Source organism: Lepus europaeus, chromosome 1 (assembly GCF_033115175.1).
Source record: "Lepus europaeus isolate LE1 chromosome 1, mLepTim1.pri, whole genome shotgun sequence".
NCBI lineage: Eukaryota > Metazoa > Chordata > Mammalia > Lagomorpha > Leporidae > Lepus > Lepus europaeus.
The window spans coordinates 182,331,384-182,350,326 of NC_084827.1; the positions used below are offsets into that span (position 1 = coordinate 182,331,384).

The following is an 18,943-nucleotide window of genomic DNA, read 5'->3' on the forward strand; positions in this document are numbered from 1 at the left end:
ACGCCGTGGTCTGGGGGGGGCATGGGGGGCAGCCAGCTGTGGCCAGGGCAGAAGCAGGGCCAGGGGAGAGACGCCGTGGTCTGGAGGGCGTGGGGGGCGGCCAGCTGTGGCCAGGGCAGAAGCAGGGCCAGGGGAGAGATGCCGTGGTCTGGGGGGCATGGGGGGCGGCCAGCTGTGGCCAGGGCAGAAGCAGGGCCAGGGGAGAGACGCCGTGGTCTGGGGGGCATCAAGGCGGCCCAGACTGGGCGGCCAGGGCAGAAGCAGGGCCAGGGGAGAGACGCCGTGGTCTGGAGGGTGTGGGGGGTGGCCAGCTGTGGCCAGGGCAGAAGCAGGGCCAGGGGAGAGATGCCGTGGTCTGGGGGGCGTCAAGGCAGCCAGCTGTGGCCAGGGCAGAAGCAGGGCCAGGGGAGAGACGCTGTGGTCTGGGGGCGTCGAGGCAGCCGGCTGTGGCCAGGGCAGAGCTGCCAGGAGTGCGGTGTGTGAGCCGCCCTGCTCCAGTGCACAGTGGCAAGGACTGCCCTGTAGTCAGTTTTCCAGGTGGTGCAGTGCTTTGTCTGCATGACTAGTTCAGGACACTTCTGTCACCTGGGCGTGAGGAAGGGGACAGGTGGGCTCCTGCTGCACGATGCAGCCCTTTCCCGGCAGGCCCAGAGCCCAATCAGCAAACAGGCTCTTCCCGGCCACGGCAAGCCCTCAACAACTCTAAGGACCCAGTTCTGCTCTGGCAGAACACAGGGAAGCAACACAAGGTGGGTTTAGAGAAATCCTCTCTCCACACCACGCTCCCCCGCCCGCCGCTCTGATCCCGAGTCCACAGCGCTGCTCACAGCGCGCTCTCCTTGGGAAGACAGCTGTGCTCCTGACATGGAATAGGGCGCTGGGTCAGGGCCAGGAGCCAGAAAGCACAGCTCCCCGCCCTATGTAATCCTATCCACCAACCTGTGAGTCACATGACCCTCTCCCCAGGAAGTACCTCCTCTCACCTGGGACCCAGGGGAGGTACCTGTAACCTCCTAAGAGGCCAGCAACAGGGAGAGGCTTGGTCTCTTCTGTAGACTTAGAGGAAGCAGGGTACTGAAGCCTCCCCCTGCGTGTTTTCCCTTCCGAGCCCACTGTGTTCCTGAACGATACCCCAGTGTGTGTGTGTGTGTGTGTGCGTGCATGTGTGTGTGATTTCCTCACCTTTTAAATAAACTTTAGCTTAGCACTTTGTATGTCATGTTTGTGCCTGTACTTAGAATGCTTCTCTAGGTAAGAGACAAGAGCCTGGAATAGGGATTTTAAAGATTTATTTACTTAAGTCAGAGTTACAGAGAGAGAGGGACAGAGACCTTCCATCCCTTGGCTCACTCACCAAATGGCCCCAACAGCCATCTTCCGGCTAAGCTGAGCCGAACCAAAGCTGGGAGCCAGGAGCTTCTTCTAAGTCTCCCACATGGGTGGCAGGGGCCCAAACATTTGGGCCACCTTCTGCGGCTCTTCCCAGGCCATTAGCAGGGAGCTAGATGGGAAGTGGAGCAGCTGGAACGTGAATCAGCACCCAGACGGGAGGCTGGCGTTGCGTTCGGCAGCTTTATCCACCATGCCACAATGCCAGCCCCCAGAGTACAGATTTTAGATCTCACCTGGCCCCCAACATATTGGTGAGCCGGCCAGAGGAAATTCACTCCAGGAAGGGCAGCATGCTAGAGTGGAAGCCAATCGGCCTCTGTCTCAGCAGTTTGCTTCTAAATCCTGAAAGTCTCTCTGACCCCAGTCTCTCTCCTCTCAGCATTTGTGGCTTAGGAAGGTCGGCTAAGAGCAAATGTTGATGTGTCTTAACAGACTCTAATCTCCGTAGTAGCCGGGGCCCCAGGGGAGCTAGGGCAGCATTAACAGGATTCGGGCAGAGGAGGGCGAAAGGTGGGCCAGTTGGTGAATGTGTGCTGACCTGTAAGTGCTTCCAGGTTGCTTGTAACAGCTTGTAACAGTTTTGAAGGACAATTTACATTATTAGGCAAACCGGAATTAGGCCCTCGGTTTTATGGAAGGATTTCAAGTTGCTAACCAGTTTTTTGGTCTCAGGCTTTTGATTTGGATCAGGCATGCTAGGGTGACTTTTCCTTTGCTAATTTCTGGTGTCACCTGGAGGGGCAGGGGAAGCCACTCTGTTGCCTGGCAACCACAGCTAGCGTCTGTGAGCTAAGACTCCAAAGGTGGTGGAGGCTCCACTTCCTGCCGTGGAGGAACTGCTGGAGAGAAAACAGGTGGTGGCCAACACGGCGGCCACCAGGAGGACTTCTGCTCTTACCGGAAGATAAGCAACAGACCCCACCCCCAAGATGGTAGCCCCCAACGCAGGTCCCATGCTGCATGCCTGGTCGGCAGCACTGATTTTTAGTTTACTTTTTTATTTTAGCTTTACACGGGCTGTGGAACGTGTTCCAGGCATGGGGCTGTGCCACCTCAGGATGGAATGCCCTGGTGGTGGCAAGGGGCTCTCAGTATCTGGGCACCCAGAAGGTGCTCAGAGATACCTCAGGCTTCTGATCTGTTATTTTAGGTACGGAGGTGTAAGCTCCCTGAGAAGTTGCAGGGTGCCGCAGTCCAAGTTCACTCAGCACTGTGCCAGCTGGTTTGCCACTGAGGCGCAGCCCCTGGACGCCTGCATCCAGCGGTGGTGCTAACAGCCTCTGAGCTCATTTGGAGTGCTGGGCCCCCAGTGCACTGGCACTTCTGTGATGGCGGTGTGCACCCTGGCTTCCAGCTACCCCAGGAATAAAAAGCGCACTGGGTGATAGTTAAGCTGCAAGGGAGCCTCCCAGCAGGCTGGTTGACACAGGGCCCCCACAGTGGGCTGGGCAAAGCAATGGACCAAATTTTGGGTCCAAAAAGAGACTCCAAGGCAGGGAAATTATAGCTGATACAATGTATCCTAAATGTGATTCATATCAGGCTGCTACAATGTATCCACATCACCCAAGTTTCCTATTGGGCTTGTGAGGAGCGTCCTCTATTTTTGTCTTCTCAGGTCCCTCCAAGAGACTGTTTGGCTGTAGAGTTCTGCGTGGATCCCCATGCGTTCACTTCTAAGAGTACAGTCTGAAAACTTGCCATGGGACCCCACATCTCCCTGAGCTGGACGGCAAACTGCATTTTAAGCATTTGGTGATAGTAGAGAGAGTTAAAGCGAGAATGCTCCAACATGGGAAGACGTTCAGAAAACAGGCTCATCAGATGGCAGTGGCTGAATCTAAAATGCTGCAGCCTCGGGGTCAGCACAGGAGCACCCCACCGTGGCAGGAAGGTGCTTCAGGCACGGGCAGTTAGGACATGGCGGGGAGGATGTCCCCTCTCAGGAGTGCCCTCCAACCCACGCCCAGCTAGGACACTGGCGGGGAGGATGTCCCCTCTCGGGAGTGCCCTCCAACCCACGCCCAGCTAGGACACTGGCGGGGAGGATGTCCCCTCTCGGGAGTGCCCTCCAACCCACGCCCAGCTAGGACACTGGCGGGGAGGATGTCCCCTCTCGGGAGTGCCCTCCAACCCACACCCAGCTAGGACACTGGCGGGGAGGATGCCCCTCTCGGGAGTGCCCTCCAACCCACGCCCAGCTGGGACACTGGCGGGGAGGATGTCCCCTCTCAGGAGTGCCCTCCAACCCACGCCCAGCTGGGACACTGGGGGGGAGGATGTCCCCTCTCAGGAGTGCCCTCCAACCCACGCCCAGCTGGGACATGGCGGGGAGAATGTCCCCTCTCAGGAGTGCCCTCCAACCCACGCCCAGCTGGGACACTGGCGGGGAGGATGTCCCCTCTCAGGAGTGCCCTCCAACCCACGCCCAGCTGGGACACTGGCGGGGAGGATGTCCCCTCTCAGGAGTGCCCTCCAACCCACGCCCAGCTGGGACACTGGGGGGGAGGATGTCCCCTCTCAGGAGTGCCCTCCAACCCACGCCCAGCTGGGACATGGCGGGGAGAATGTCCCCTCTCAGGAGTGCCCTCCAACCCACGCCCAGCTGGGACACTGGCGGGGAGGATGTCCCCTCTCAGGAGTGCCCTCCAACCCACGCCCAGCTGGGACACTGGCGGGGAGGATGTCCCCTCTCGGGAGTGCCCTCCAACCCACGCCCAGCTGGGACACTGGCGGGGAGGATGTCCCCTCTCAGGAGTGCCCTCCAACCCACGCCCAGCTGGGACACTGGCGGGGAGGATGTCCCCTCTCAGGAGTGCCCTCCAACCCACGCCCAGCTGGGACACTGGCGGGGAGGATGTCCCCTCTCAGGAGTGCCCTCCAACCCACGCCCAGCTGGGACATGGCGGGGAGGATGTCCCCTCTCAGGAGTGCCCTCCAACCCACGCCCAGCTGGGACACTGGCAGGGAGGATGCCCCTCTCAGGAGTGCCCTCCAACCCACGCCCAGCTAGGACACTGGCGGGGAGGATGTCCCCACGCCCCAGCACAAGGAAAGTCGCCAGTGGAAGTGGGATTTTCCCCTTCTGCACAGCAGGCAGGGACTCCCGCTCCAGTCGTGGCTTCAGCTGAAGATTGGTGGGGCCTGGGGACTCTGGGCTCCTGCAGAAATGAACATATCACCCCAAGAGCCCCGGGGACTACTGCGCTGCAGGGAAGTGTGTTAAATCTTTAAATGACCGTGCTGGAGCCTGTCTGTCATCTGAGTGCCAGACCATGATGGGAGTTGACGGAGACCTCGCTCTCAAGGACTTGCCTCATGCTGGGTGTATCCCTGTCACTCACGGACTTTTAGTTATGTCTGTCCCACTCCACTGCTCGGGAGAGGTTTGCTACCATCGTTAGGTGTTTCCCTACAGTGAGCTTCCCCTAAGTCTATGATGTTCGCTGGTACAAGGCAGAACTCAGATCACGTAATATCCCGACGGAAACAAAAGAGCAGGTCCTCAGGTGTAGGATCAAGAAACACCTGGACGGCCACACGGGCTGCGCCGTCAGTTTTTAGAAGGTGACACTGCACTTCGTCATCAGTGCCCGTTCCAACAGGCCCAGAGCTGGCGGCTGAGTCTCTCGGGCGGGCTCTGGCTCCATGCCAGTCTCCCCACAGTCCCCAATTCCAAGTGTTCTGAAACCAATGGACACTACAGAGTGGTTCAGGACCTCCGGGCTGTTAATGAGGCACTTGTTCCAATTCATCCTGCTGCGCCAAATTCTTACACCGTATTGACAAGGATCCCTGTGGCCCCTCCTGGGATACAGTCAGACCTGAAGGGGGCTTTCTTCTACATCTTGTTACATTCAGAATCTCAGCTGTCGGATGCCTTTGGGTGGACGGCTCCATCGTCACGGGTAACTCAGCACTCTGGGTGCAGGAAGCCACCAAGCTGACTTTGGGCCAGCCACTCGAAGTCCCAACTCCACACTGGGTGCCAGAGGTTTTAAAATTAAAGGACAGTAATGGCTAACAGGAGGGCGCCATACAACACATCAGGCCCTGAGATGACTCCTGGCACAGCGACCCTGCTGTCACCTGTGAGCGCTGGAGCAGTAACTCCTGCTGCGTGGGAGCTGCACGGCAGGTGTGCACCAGCAGACCTGACCTCGAGGTGAGCCTCTGGACAATCCCACGCCGAGCGGTTTCCTGACGGCAGCAGCTATGTGAGGGAGGAGCCACAAAGACAGCAGACGCCACAGTGGCCCCCACCCAGGCAACAGCGGCTCAGCTCCACAGGCTGCACCCACAGTGAGGCAGGACAGGGAGTGAATTCACACTCCGATTCCAAATGTGCTCTGTGCCACACTCACGTGCATTTGAAGAGAGGCCCACTGACTGCACAGAACTCCCAGATTACATATAGAAAAGAGAGGTCACCCCCCCTTCTGCAGTACGGGAGCCTTGGAAGTGGTGTCAGTCACTGTCGGGGACGCAGAGGAAGACGGCCACGTGAGGAAGGGACAGGCGCTAGCAGGAAGTGGCCGCCCAAGACGCTCTGGAAACGTCCGATCCCTCAGCCCGTGGCAGTGACCACAGAGTCTCACTAGTCTGGGACTGAATGGGCCCAACAGCGCGGGCAGACGAAGAGGCCAGTGCTCGGTGGGCTTTAGACCTTAACGTTGCGCTCCCAACTCTCTCACTGGAAAATCATTAACAAAATGCATGACTCCACCTATCTGGGAAGAGGAGCTTTAATGCAAGTCTCTCGATGTTTGGAGGGAAAGGCCCACGTGCTGTCCTAAGTAACGCCTCCTTGTCCCCTCTGTTTAGAGTCGCCCTGGCCGGCACATGAAGCCGCCTCCGTGCTGACTCCTGTGCAAAGGACAGGAGTGTGCCCAGTGAGGCCCGGTGAGGACCGGCAGGCTGAGCTCACGCACGCACCGCCCGCTCCGGTGAGGACCGGCAGGCTGAGCTCACACACACACCGCCCGCCCCGGTGAGGCCCGGCAGGCTGAGCTCACACACACGCCGCCCGCCCCGGTGAGGACTGGCAGGCTGAGCTCACGCACACGCCGCCCGCCCCGGTGAGGCCCGGCAGGCTGAGCTCACGCACGCACCGCCCGCCCCGGTGAGGCCCGGCAGGCTGAGCTCACACAGGCGCCACCTGCCCCAGTGAGGACCGGCAGGCTGAGCTCACGCACGCACCGCCCGCCCTGGTGAGGACCGGTGAGGCCAGGCAGGCTGAGCTCACACACACACCGCCCGCCCCGGTGAGGCCCGGTGAGGCCCGGCAGCTGATCTTACTCACATGCCTCCAGCAAACAACTGCAGATACATTCTAGTTTTTATGGATCCGTTCACAGAGTGGATAGAAGCTTTTCCAACCCAAACAGAAAAGAAACAAGAAGTATCCAAAGCCCTACTAGGGGGCATACTGCCACGCTCTGGACCTGCAAGGCCACTCCACAGTGACAGTGAACCCTCACGTGTGTCTAAAATAACCCAACAGAGAACCGCAGCTCTAGGAGGTTCCTGGGTTTTTTTTTTTTTTAAGATTTACTTATTTGTTTGAAAGGCAGAGTCAGAGGGAGGGAGAGGAGGATACAGAGCTCCTCCGGTTCACTCTCAAAATGGCTGCAATGGCCAGAGCTGGGCCAAGCCAAAGCCAGAAGCCATTAGCTCCATCCAGGTCTCCCACGTGGGTACAGGAGCCCCAAGGACCTAGGCCTTCCTCCGCTGCTTTCCCAGGCACATTAGCAGGAAGCTGGATCAGAAGTGGAGCAGCTGGGACTCAAACCGGCACCCACAAGGGATGCAGGCACAGCAGACACTGGCTTAACCCGCTGTGCCGAAGCGCCGGCCCCTTAGGAGTTTCTGATCATCTCCGTGCCTCTTGGAGACCTCAGGCATCAGGTAAAGTCAAAAAGGCCAATCAGGCCGGCGCCGTGGCTCAACAGGCTAATCCTCCGCCTTGCGGCGCCGGCACACCGGGTTCTAGTCCCAGTCGGGGCACCGATCCTGTCCCGGTTGCCCCTCTTCCAGGCCAGCTCTCTGCTGTGGCCCGGGAGTGCAGTGGAGGATGGCCCAAGTGTTTGGGCTCTGCACCCCAGGGGAGACCAGGAGAAGCACCTGGCTCCTGCCATCGGAACAGCGCGGTGCGCCGGCCGCAGCGCGCTACCGCGGCGGCCATTGGAGGGTGAACCAACGGCAAAAGGAAGACCTTTCTCTCTGTCTCTCTCTCACTGTCCACTCTGCCTGTCAAAAAAAAAAAAAAAAAAAAAAAAAAGGCCAATCAGAGTCTTAGGACAATTCCAGCGAAGCTTTGCCAAGAGACCTCAGAACGAAGCTTAAACGGCAGCCCACTGCCCTCCTCAGGGAGAGAGCAGCACCCAGAACCGCCTGAAAGCCCAGTCCACAGGAGATGCTGTGTGGGAGGCCCTCCCTGACCCGACACCCTCCTTGATTCAGAGACTCAAGATCAGATAAAGTGAACTATTAAATAGGCCAGGCACAAAAGGCCCTGATGGAGTACGGAAATAAAGTTCTCCCAGTGCCGAACCCCAGAAGCCACGGGAAGCCTGTCTCCCCAGGAGACTCAGCTGTGTAAGAACTTGGAAGGAAGGATCCGCCTCAGACCAGTGCAGCCGAAACGTCCGGGACCCTACCAGGGCCTGTGGAGCGCGCCCGCCCCGGTGAAACCACAGGGCGTCCCAAGCTGGGTGCACCTGTCAAGGCTTGGACGTCCTCGAGTCTTCACAGGTGCACACCAAGGTGAGCCTGCCTGCTCCTGTGAACCAAGCCAGACCTCCAAGGCCTCTCCAAAGGCAGAAAGATAAGGAAGGCTTTTTCTTCTGTTCCTCAAGGCTGCTGCGCTCCGAGGCAGACTTGTCTGACCTCCTCTTCTCCTGACCCCTCTGGAAGCTGCTACTTGCAGGACAAGCTCTCAGAAGACCCTGGGTGCCACAGGAAGCTAACGTGAAAACCTGACCATTGCTTTAGGGAGCCTGTCCTACACCTCAGGCCAACTCTTACAGCAAGCGCTCAGGTCTCTGGACACCGCCTAAGGTCGCCATGGGGAACGGCAGCCCTAGAATACACACGGATAGAACAGGAGGAGCAGGTGTGTGACTGGGGGGCTCTGCCACGCCTGCTCTAACAGTGTGCGGACTGAGAAACACACTCGGGCGGGGCGGCTGTACCGGCTGTACCTGCACAGCCCATCAACATCCACTCTGGGAAGCCATACAATGCATTCCTCCCTTCCTGAAGGCACTCCACTTACAGTTTGTTTTCTCCCAGTTTGCTCACACTGATGATAAACCTGTCTGTTTCGGAATCTGACAACTTCGCAGAGTGATGGTGACCAAGCGGGGGACACAGCCATTGCCAGCGACTGACTGAAAATTCTCTGGCTCGTGAGACCGATGCACAAGATGAGACCGGAAGTGGAGCAGCTGGGACTCAAACCGGTGCCCATATGGTGCCAGTGCTGCAGGCCGGGCTCTAACCCGCTGTGCCACAGCGCCAGCACAGCTAGATGAGATAGGAAGTGGAGCAGCTGGGACTCAAACCAGTGCCCATATGGTGCCGGCGCTGCAGGCCGGGCTCTAACCTGCTGCGCCACAGCGCCAGCACAGCTAGATGAGATAGGAAGTGGAGCAGCTGGGACTCAAACCAGTGCCCATATGGTGCCGGCGCTGCAGGCCGGGGCTCTAACCCGCTGCGCCACAGCGCCAGCGCAGGAAGCGGTTTCCAAACCCAGTGTAGGCACCACCCATGCCCCTGAGCAGCCGGGAGCAGATCCGGAAGAGATGATAACCTGCCCCTTCAGCGTCCTCTCGGGACCAAGGGTCGGGAATCTGAGAGGGCAAAGATACAGGATAAGGCAGAGCTAGAGTAGGGGCTGGAAGCCACACCTCCCCCCTGTGTAATCCTAGCTGCCTACCTGTCAGTCAAAGGACCCCTTCCCCAGGAAGTGCTGCCCTCCCTGGGGCCTGGGGGCGGGGCCACGGACTGACTCCCTTTCCAACCTCAGGAGAGGCCAGCAACAGGCAGGGGCTCAGCTTCCCCACCCAGGACTCAGGATCCCCCACCCCCGGCTGCTCCCTTCCAGGCCCCCTCTATTCCTGAACAGAGCCCACGTGTGTGGGATTTCCTCGGCGTTTAAATAAACCTCATCACTGTGTATGTCGTATCCGTGCTGTACTTAGAATGCTGCTCTTAGGCAAGAGCCTGGAACAGGGATTTTAGATCCCACCTCGCCCGCAACACGCTGGCCGCAGGAGGGCCCAGCAGCCTGCAGATGTCCTGTGACCAGACAGCTCCCCAGGCCGGGGTCACGGGGCTGCCCGGGGTGGGGGTGCAGCTGCAGAGCCTGAGCCTGGCACCCGGAGCAGCCCACCAGTGTCAAAGGCAAGAAGCCCGCCTACCCACGGTGACCTCAACGTGGCGAGACCCCGAGGCCCCACTTCAGGTTAAGTTCAGATCCTAGCATTTCTGAGGGTTTGGTGATCAGACCAGGATCGGGGGGAGAGACCAGTTCCTTGCGCTTCCTTCTGCAGTGAGAAACCCACGCATTCTCAGTGCAGACGGCTCCGTAAGGTGCAGTCACAGTGCGGCACCCGTGTGTCAGAGAATCCCCAGACCTAAGGATTACGAGGCGACTAAGGAAACGGGCACGTGCCCCGGGGAGACACAGGCTGGAGAGCCAGCCCTCCTGGGCCTGCAGCGCATCCTGCCCCAGGGGCCCTCACAAGAAACTCTGGTTCAGGTAAAACGCATGAACTTGAAAATGTTCCCGGGCCAGCACTGTGGCGTAGCGGGTAAAGCTACCACCTGCGGTGCCGGAATCCCATATGGGCGCCAGTTCAAGACCCGGCTGCTCCACTTTCGATCTGGCTCTCTGCTACAGCCTGGGAGAGAAGGGAGGCCACGTGGGAGACCCGGAAGAAGCTCCTGGTTCCTGGCTTCGGATCAGCCCAGCTCTGGCTGTTGCGGCCAGCAGGGTGGTGAACCAGTGGATGGAAGACCTCTCTCTCTCTGCTTCTCCTTCTCTCTCTGTGTAACTCTTTCAAATAAATAAAAAGATCTTTAAAAAAAAGAAAAAGAAAAAGAAAAAAATTACCACACAGAAAAACAAAACTGAGCCCTAGTTTATATTCAAAAGCCACCCCGGAACACAGCCAGAAAGGATTGGGAAGCCACACACCGATCCTGGAAGACAGGCTCCAAAGGGCACAGAGACACAGAGGCCCATCCCACAGGAAGATGGACCCGGCCTGAGTGCGCCCTCCTCAGTGAGGATGGACAGGACGCAGGGAGGCCCCACCAGAGACAGGGCCGTCCTGAGTGCCCTCCTCAGTGAGGATGGACAGGACGCAGGGAGGCCCCACCAGAGACAGGACGCAGGGAGGCCCCACCAGAGACAGGACACAGGGAGGCCCCACCAGAGACAGGACGCAGGGAGGCCCCACCAGAGACAGGGCCGTCCTGAGTGCCCTCCTCAGTGAGGATGGAGACAGGACGCAGGGAGGCCCCACCAGAGACAGGACGCAGGGAGGCCCCACCAGAGACAGGGCCGTCCTGAGTGCCCTCCTCAGTGAGGATGGACAGGACGCAGGGAGGCCCCACCAGAGACAGGACACAGGGAGGCCCCACCAGAGACAGAGCCGTCCTGAGTGCCCTCCTCAGTGAGGACAGAGACAGGACACAGGGAGGCCCCACCAGAGACAGGACGCAGGGAGGCCCCACCAGAGACGGGGCCGTCCTGAGTGCCCTCCTCAGTGAGGACAGAGACAGGACGCAGGGAGGCCCCACCAGAGACAGGACGCAGGGAGGCCCCACCAGAGACAGGACACAGGGAGGCCCCACTAGAGACAGGACACAGGGAGGCCCCACCAGAGACAGGGCTGTCCTGAGTGCCCTCCTCAGTGAGGACGGAGACAGGACACAGGGAGGCCCCACCAGAGACAGGACACAGGGAGGTCCCACCAGAGACAGGGCCGTCCTGAGTGCCCTCCTCAGTGAGGACGGAGACAGGACACAGGGAGGCCCCACCGGAGACAGGGCCGTCCTGAGTGCCCTCCCAGTGAGGACGGAGACAGGACGCAGGGAGGACCCACCAGAGACAGGACACAGGGAGGTCCCACCAGAGACAGGGCCGTCCTGAGTGCCCTCCTCAGTGAGGATGGAGACAGGACACAGGGAGGCCCCACCAGAGACAGGACGCAGGGAGGCCCCACCAGAGACAGGACGCAGGGAGGCCCCACCAGAGACAGGACGCAGGGAGGCCCCACCAGAGACAGGGCCGTCCTGAGTGCCCTCCTCAGTGAGGATGGACAGGACGCAGGGAGGCCCCACCAGAGACAGGACACAGGGAGGCCCCACCAGAGACAGGGCCGTCCTGAGTGCCCTCCTCAGTGAGGATGGACAGGACGCAGGGAGGCCCCACCAGAGACAGGACACAGGGAGGCCCCACCAGAGACAGGGCCGTCCTGAGTGCCCTCCTCAGTGAGGACGGAGACAGGACACAGGGAGGCCCCACCAGAGACAGGACACAGGGAGGCCCCACCAGAGACAGGACACAGGGAGGTCCCACCAGAGACAGGACACAGGGAGGCCCCACCAGAGACAGGACACAGGGAGGTCCCACCAGAGACAGGGCCGTCCTGAGTGCCCTCCCAGTGAGGACGGAGACAGGACGCAGGGAGGCCCCACCAGAGACAGGACGCAGGGAGGCCCCACCAGAGACAGGGCCGGCCTGAGTGCCCTCCTCAGTGAGGATGGACAGGACGCAGGGAGGCCCCACCAGAGACAGGGCCGTCCTGAGTGCCCTCCTCAGTGAGGACGGAGACAGGACACAGGGAGGCCCCACCAGAGACAGGACGCAGGGAGGCCCCACCAGAGACAGGACGCAGGGAGGCCCCACCAGAGACAGGACGCAGGGAGGCCCCACCAGAGACAGGGCCGTCCTGAGTGCCCTCCTCAGTGAGGATGGAGACAGGACGCAGGGAGGCCCCACCAGAGACAGGACACAGGGAGGCCCCACCAGAGACAGGGCCGTCCTGAGTGCCCTCCTCAGTGAGGATGGACAGGACGCAGGGAGGCCCCACCAGAGACAGGACGCAGGGAGGCCCCACCAGAGACAGGGCCGTCCTGAGTGCCCTCCTCAGTGAGGACGGAGACAGGACACAGGGAGGCCCCACCAGAGACAGGACACAGGGAGGCCCCACCAGAGACAGGACACAGGGAGGTCCCACCAGAGACAGGACACAGGGAGGCCCCACCAGAGACAGGACACAGGGAGGTCCCACCAGAGACAGGGCCGTCCTGAGTGCCCTCCCAGTGAGGACGGAGACAGGACGCAGGGAGGCCCCACCAGAGACAGGACGCAGGGAGGCCCCACCAGAGACAGGGCCGGCCTGAGTGCCCTCCTCAGTGAGGATGGACAGGACGCAGGGAGGCCCCACCAGAGACAGGGCCGTCCTGAGTGCCCTCCTCAGTGAGGACGGAGACAGGACACAGGGAGGCCCCACCAGAGACAGGACGCAGGGAGGCCCCACCAGAGACAGGGCCGTCCTGAGTGCCCTCCTCAGTGAGGACGGAGACAGGACGCAGGGAGGCCCCACCAGAGACGGGGCCGTCCTGAGTGCCCTCCTCAGTGAGGATGGAGACAGGATGCAGGGAGGTCCCACCAGAGACAGGGCCGTCCTGAGTGCCCTCCCAGTGAGGACGGAGACAGGACGCAGGGAGGCCCCACCAGAGACAGGGCCGGCCTGAGTGCCCTCCTCAGTGAGGATGGACAGGACGCAGGGAGGCCCCACCAGAGACAGGACGCAGGGAGGCCCCACCAGAGACAGGGCCGTCCTGAGTGCCCTCCTCAGTGAGGACGGAGACAGGACACAGGGAGGCCCCACCAGAGACAGGACGCAGGGAGGCCCCACCAGAGACAGGGCCGTCCTGAGTGCCCTCCTCAGTGAGGACGGAGACAGGACGCAGGGAGGCCCCACCGGAGACAGGGCCGTCCTGAGTGCCCTCCTCAGTGAGGATGGACAGGACGCAGGGAGGCCCCACCGGAGACAGGGACCAGCATGGCAGTGTGGCCTATGTGAGCACCACCCTTGCTGCTGCAGCTCAGGCCTTGGACAACACCCAGTGCCCCGGAGAGAACCAGACAGCCTCCAGCCCGCAGGGGTGCGGTCGGTGCCGCCGACACTCCGCAGCTGCCCACAGGGGGGCAGTCTGGAGACGTGGTGCACCCTAGCCAGGGCACGCCCTCCGCAGCAGCCACAGGACAGCTGTATGTTTTCCACGCTCCTCGTCCTGGCTGTGCTGAAGCCGCAGGAGACCCTCGCCAGATGCCCTTGGCCTTCCAGCTCCAGAACTCGCAGCCAAAGCAAACTTCTTTCCTTTATAAATCGCCCAGGCTCAGGTGTGCGGCTATAGCAACAGAAGACGGACGGAAACACACACACAAACACGTGGAGACCGTGACCCGAACACACTGCAGCCAAACCAGAAACAAATAAAACCAGGAGACACAGAAACCCAGCCGTATGTCCTTCCATTAAATACTTCAGATTCTAAACCAAAGTGAAGAAAATGTATGAAACAGGAAACACGTCACCTTTCATAAATCTTAGGAATTGCCTAAACTTGACCCTGAAAACAACGTGAAGTCTGAGCTGCTGGACCGTACGAACGGCAGTGCAGTACGTCCTAAACACAAAGTGGAATCACGCCGGCGCCATGGCTCAACAGGCTAATCCTCCGCCTTGCGGCGCCGGCACACCGGGTTCTAGTCCCAGTCGGGGCACCGATCCTGTCCCGGTTGCCCCTCTTCCAGGCCAGCTCTCTGCTGTGGCTAGGGAGTGCAGTGGAGGATGGTCCAAGTGTTTGGGCTCTGCACCCCACGGGAGACCAGGATAAGCACCTGGCTCCTGCCATCGGATCAGCGCAGTGCACCGGCAGGCGGCCATTGGAGGGTGAACCAACGGCAAAAGGAAGACCTTTCTCTCTGTCTCTCTCTCACTGTCCACTCTGCCTGTCAAAAAAAAAAAAAAAAAAAAAAAAACAAAGTGGAATCACACGCTGCTGAGGGACGCTTGGGCAGAAGACCCAGGAGAGGGACACCGGCCCGGCCAGAGCGGAGGAAGCCGGCGGTGCATAGAGCCCGGCTGCTGATGGACGCAAGAAAGCACGGCTTCGGCTGCAGCTGGCTCTCAGCAAACAGTCTACAGGACTCAAAAACAGGTGTCCACTATGAGAATCGTTAACAATATCCACAACCCGCGGGGAAGAGACCAAGCACCCTCGGATGCAGCACCCGGCAGACCGACATCGGCGATCTCACCTGCTCCGACCACACCGCCTCTTCTCTGTACTTCTTACCCCATGGAAGGAAGTATCTCAACTTTAAATTCATCAGAGATGGGAAGTGAGTCACACGCTTTTAAAAACCAGGTTTTTCCCCCAACACTGTAAATTTTAGAAAACCTAACTACAGATTCACAGGAAGTTGCAAAGACGGCAGAGGTTCACGCCGCCTCCACCAGGTTTCCCCCGGCTTCGTCTCTGGCGACCACAGCACCCGACAAACCCCGGAGGCCACGGCTGCCGTGTGCGTCCAGGCCACCGGTCCCTTGTGCCGCTCCAGGCAGGGCTCCCGCCCCGCTACAAGGACCTCACCTGACGGTCCTCACTCCCAGGCTGGCGGCTCAAGCACAGAAACTGCTCTACAATGCCCGCCACGCTCCCCGAGGACCACGCTGGACCCTGGTTCAGGGAGACGAAGGCAGGGGAGGGGCGGCACAGGCTGTCGGGAAGCAAAGGCAGGATCCTGCACCACGGCGACCACAGCTCCAGTCACCAAGGCAGAAAGCGTCGCGTCCCAGCGTCACAAAAACAAGGCAAGATTGTGTGTGCGTGGAGGGCGTGGATCCCATAACCTCCTAGGGGCCGGAGGCTGCTAGGTGCCCGGGGAGCCCTGCTCGGGCCTCTCTCCTCGTCTCCCCTCCCAGTGTTTGATGAGTCGCCTACCGTGACCTTGAGAGCCGAGAGCAGCACCATGAAAACGTGCAACTGAAGAACAGCTGCATCCAGCACATCTATACATAGAAGATTTTCAAAAAACAGAAAGATTTCATTTCTTTACTTGTTTGGAAAGGGCGGGGGAGAAAATCCCTCTGCGGGTTTGCTACCGAAATGCCTGCAACAGCCAAGTCCCGGCCAGGCTGAAGCCAGGAGTCCGGAACTCTACCCAGGGCTCCCATGTGGGTGGCGGACACTCAAGCACTTGGGCCATCCTCTGCTGCCTCCCGGTGTGTGGCAGGGAGCTGGATTATAAGCTTGGCAGCGCGGGGACTGGGACCAGTGCTCACCCCACGCTGCGCCCAGCACCAGCCCCTGGCGACTTTCTGGAATGTTTGATAAACTCAAAAACCTTGTATTTTAGCCGAAGTTGGTGTTGATAGGGGCCGTTTTCAAAGTATGCCTGATTTGGTTTGCTTCTCTTCTGGGGGTGTGTGTACACACGCACATACAGAAACATCCTCGAAGTCCCATCAACATGAGAGGCTGCAGATATCAGGGGCTTTGGGGAAAGCCAGCTCTCCTCACCAGACCCCTTGCAGGGCTGTCCTCTGCCGAGCTGCGTGCTGCCCCCCTTCACTCTGCCCTGCCTGACACCCCAGCGTGACGCCCAGGCGCCGCCCTCCCCGCCCCAGCTCTGTGGGCAGCCCGGCTGCCCCTGCGGGGACTCTGGGCACGCGGGAGAGGGCAGAGCCAGCTGCACTCCGCTCTGTGATGTCAGGACGAGGCGCGGATCAGATTTCTCCCGCGCCTCCGTCTGAGAACGATCCTTAGAGCTCTGCGGAAAACTCTCCTGATGCTTCTGGTGTGTTCCCCGAGGGGGAGAGGCACCTTTCGGAAATATTTGCAAGCGCGAATTGAGCAAGAGCTGCAAATACAAGCCCGGCGTGAAGCTGGCAGCGTGGCTCTCAGGAAGTGCGCAGATGTACTTCCTGGACACTATAAATAGCAGCAGCCGGGCGAAATGCACATCAGGTCCACACAAGCCGGCGCAGACACGGGAGGCGCACGCCCGCACGTGACCTCCAGGAGTAACTGACAGGGCCGGCTAAGGGACACCTGGCCACGTGACTTCCCGAACAAGGCACCACGGAGAACAATCAGACAACAGAACCGGGCTTGACTCCTGGGCACACACTCACGTTTCTGCGGCACTGTGGCTTTCAGTGCGCTCACCCCTAGGAAGCGGTGCCAGTGGTGCCCCTGGTCCCAGAAGGGAGGTCTTCACGGATTGCCCAAGGCCTTTGCCAGCCAACGGAAGCCTGGATTCAAATCCAGCCGCACCCCTGGGCACCGCAGCTTCAGACACACCGCACCGTCTCGGCTCCGATCACACCGCGTAACCACAAGTCACTCTGAACTCAGTGGGTAGAAACACACCAGCTCAGAAACACACAGTCCGCACCCCTGCTGTCTTGGTTACCCCAGGACGAGCTTACGTAAGAGTGTTTCAGAATCTCCTCCGAGCCACCTCCAAGGGGCCGGTCATGCCCTTCACTCAGGAGCCCGACGGAGCAGGAACCGCTGTTACTCAACAGTAACGGCTGAGATCTGGAAACACCGGGGTGGGGCGGGGTGGGGCGGGGCGGGCCTAGGGCAGCTCCCCCGTGGCAGCACTGAGCCTTCCACCTGGCCCTCAGGGCACCACGCTGACCATAAAGACGGAGTGGCCCCGTGGGCAGCTGGCCCAGGGGGACTTCCGGGGACTGAGGTGCTTGACTGAGATGTTAGCATCCGAAAGGAGCCGAGTTCAGAAACGCAGCCCCTGGGAGGGACCCACAGCCCCTGGGAGGGACCCGCAGCCCCTGGGAGGGACCCGGACCCGGACCCGCCCCCGCCCCCGCCCCCGCCCTGCACCTACCACAGAGCATCCTCAGCAGTTACCTGCCTATGAACACGTGGTCCTGCGAGGAAGGACGGGCAGACGGCACCGGGGCAGGAGTCTGTCCCTGTCCACGGCGCTCGTCAAGATTAGCGGCTGGTGCCCCCGCCCCGTGGCCACAGGGGACCCTGGAGCAAAGCCCGCGGCTCTGAGCAGACACTGAACAAACGCCGACATGTCTGTGCTTAGTGTGCAGGGCGCACGCCCCGGCCTCTCCCGAGTCCAGACTCTGTCACCGCTGCCCACGGTCACAGCTGGCACTCACCTCACAAGGCCGGCTCTGTCCCACCCCCTCCTCCGGGAGCAAAACTCCACGGTTCACCTGCTGAATGCCCACGGGGCTGCAAGAATCCCCCGGGCCAGGGACTCGCCTGTTTGCTGACTGTCTGGCTGCAGCCTCAATAAATCCTAGGGCTGTCAAGTGTTTCTAGAACCTGAACTGTTTTCTCCACTTCCACTGTGGCCACTGGGCTGCACACCGCCCTCCCTGTCTGCAGCCAGCCTCTGCCGTGCGCCTGGCGGCCTGGCGACCACAGCCCCTCTCAGTAGCTTACTCTGCACCTCCAGGAATCCCCACCGTCAGAGGCAGAGCCTCACTGCCTGCAATGGCCAATCACAGGCCAATGCACCACCCCTCTGCCACCCCGGCTGCTGCAGGACCAGGGCCTCACCTGCCTGGGCTGCTCCCCTGACGCTGCCACCTTCCCCAGCCTGTCCCAGCCACCTGGGACTCCTGCTCGCTGCTTCCTTACTCCACCTGCTCGCACAGCTGAGCTCTGCTGAAGCACGGATCAGCTTTACTCACAGGCACCTCTCCCAAGAGCCGAGGACCGTGGCCAGCCCCCAGGACGCCGAGACGGAGAGAAGGAGCGCAGGAATTCACGAGTGAAGGCCTTCCCTGACCCCCTGTCCGGATGCCTGGTCCTTGCTCACCTCCGAGCACAGGGCGCCTCTCATGCCCCTGACGTCCCCTGCCGTCTGCAGTCGGCGAGTGTGAGTGAGCAGCATCCGGCTCCAGCAGCCCAGCACACGCGCGCCTCACACAGACACAGCACGAGCCACGCTCCGTAGCCACCGTCCAGCTCAGGACGCTGGCCACAGCCCAGCAGGCCAGAGACTTGCACACAGCACACACTGCTGAAACATCTCTTCTAGTTTCAATTAAGCAAGAACCATCAACCGACTGGGAAACCTCCTGAATGGCTGGGATAAAGCCTTACAAAGCTCCAGTGCAGCAGCTCCTTCGCTACAAAGGCACGCAAACCCGCACCGGCCCAGGGCAGCTCATCTGCACCCAGGGCGAGGTCCAACCTCAGACAGGCAGACAGAAGTCAGCGCAGGAGGGTGCAGACAGAGCTGAGACAAGACCGGGGTGACCAGGATGGGGCAAACATAGCAGAGCACCCACAGAGGCATGAAGGGGACTGCGACACTGACACAACCACCTCTCCCCCTACACCAAACCTGCCCTGCTCCGGCCCTCCACCTCAGTCCCCGGACCCTCACCTCCCTCCAGCGTGCCCTCCCTGGGGGCTGCAGGGAGGGCCCAGGAGGCACACAGGTGAGGCCTGAGGTACCACAGCAGGG

General features: G+C 60.6%; 1 protein-coding gene across 6 annotated transcripts in view; it reads right to left on the reverse strand.

Moving 5' to 3' along the window:
- HDAC4 (histone deacetylase 4) overlaps positions 1–18,943 on the reverse strand; it is a 326,302-nt gene that overhangs the window by 129,987 nt on the left and 177,372 nt on the right. Inside the window, exon 1 of one of the 6 annotated variants that reach the window (XM_062193972.1) lies at positions 16,914–16,981. The exons of the other annotated variants lie outside the window; for them this stretch is intronic. The gene's annotated coding sequence lies outside the window, so the exon portion shown is untranslated. Of the gene's footprint in view, positions 1–16,913; positions 16,982–18,943 lie in introns of those variants that run through there. 6 annotated transcript variants of the gene reach the window in all.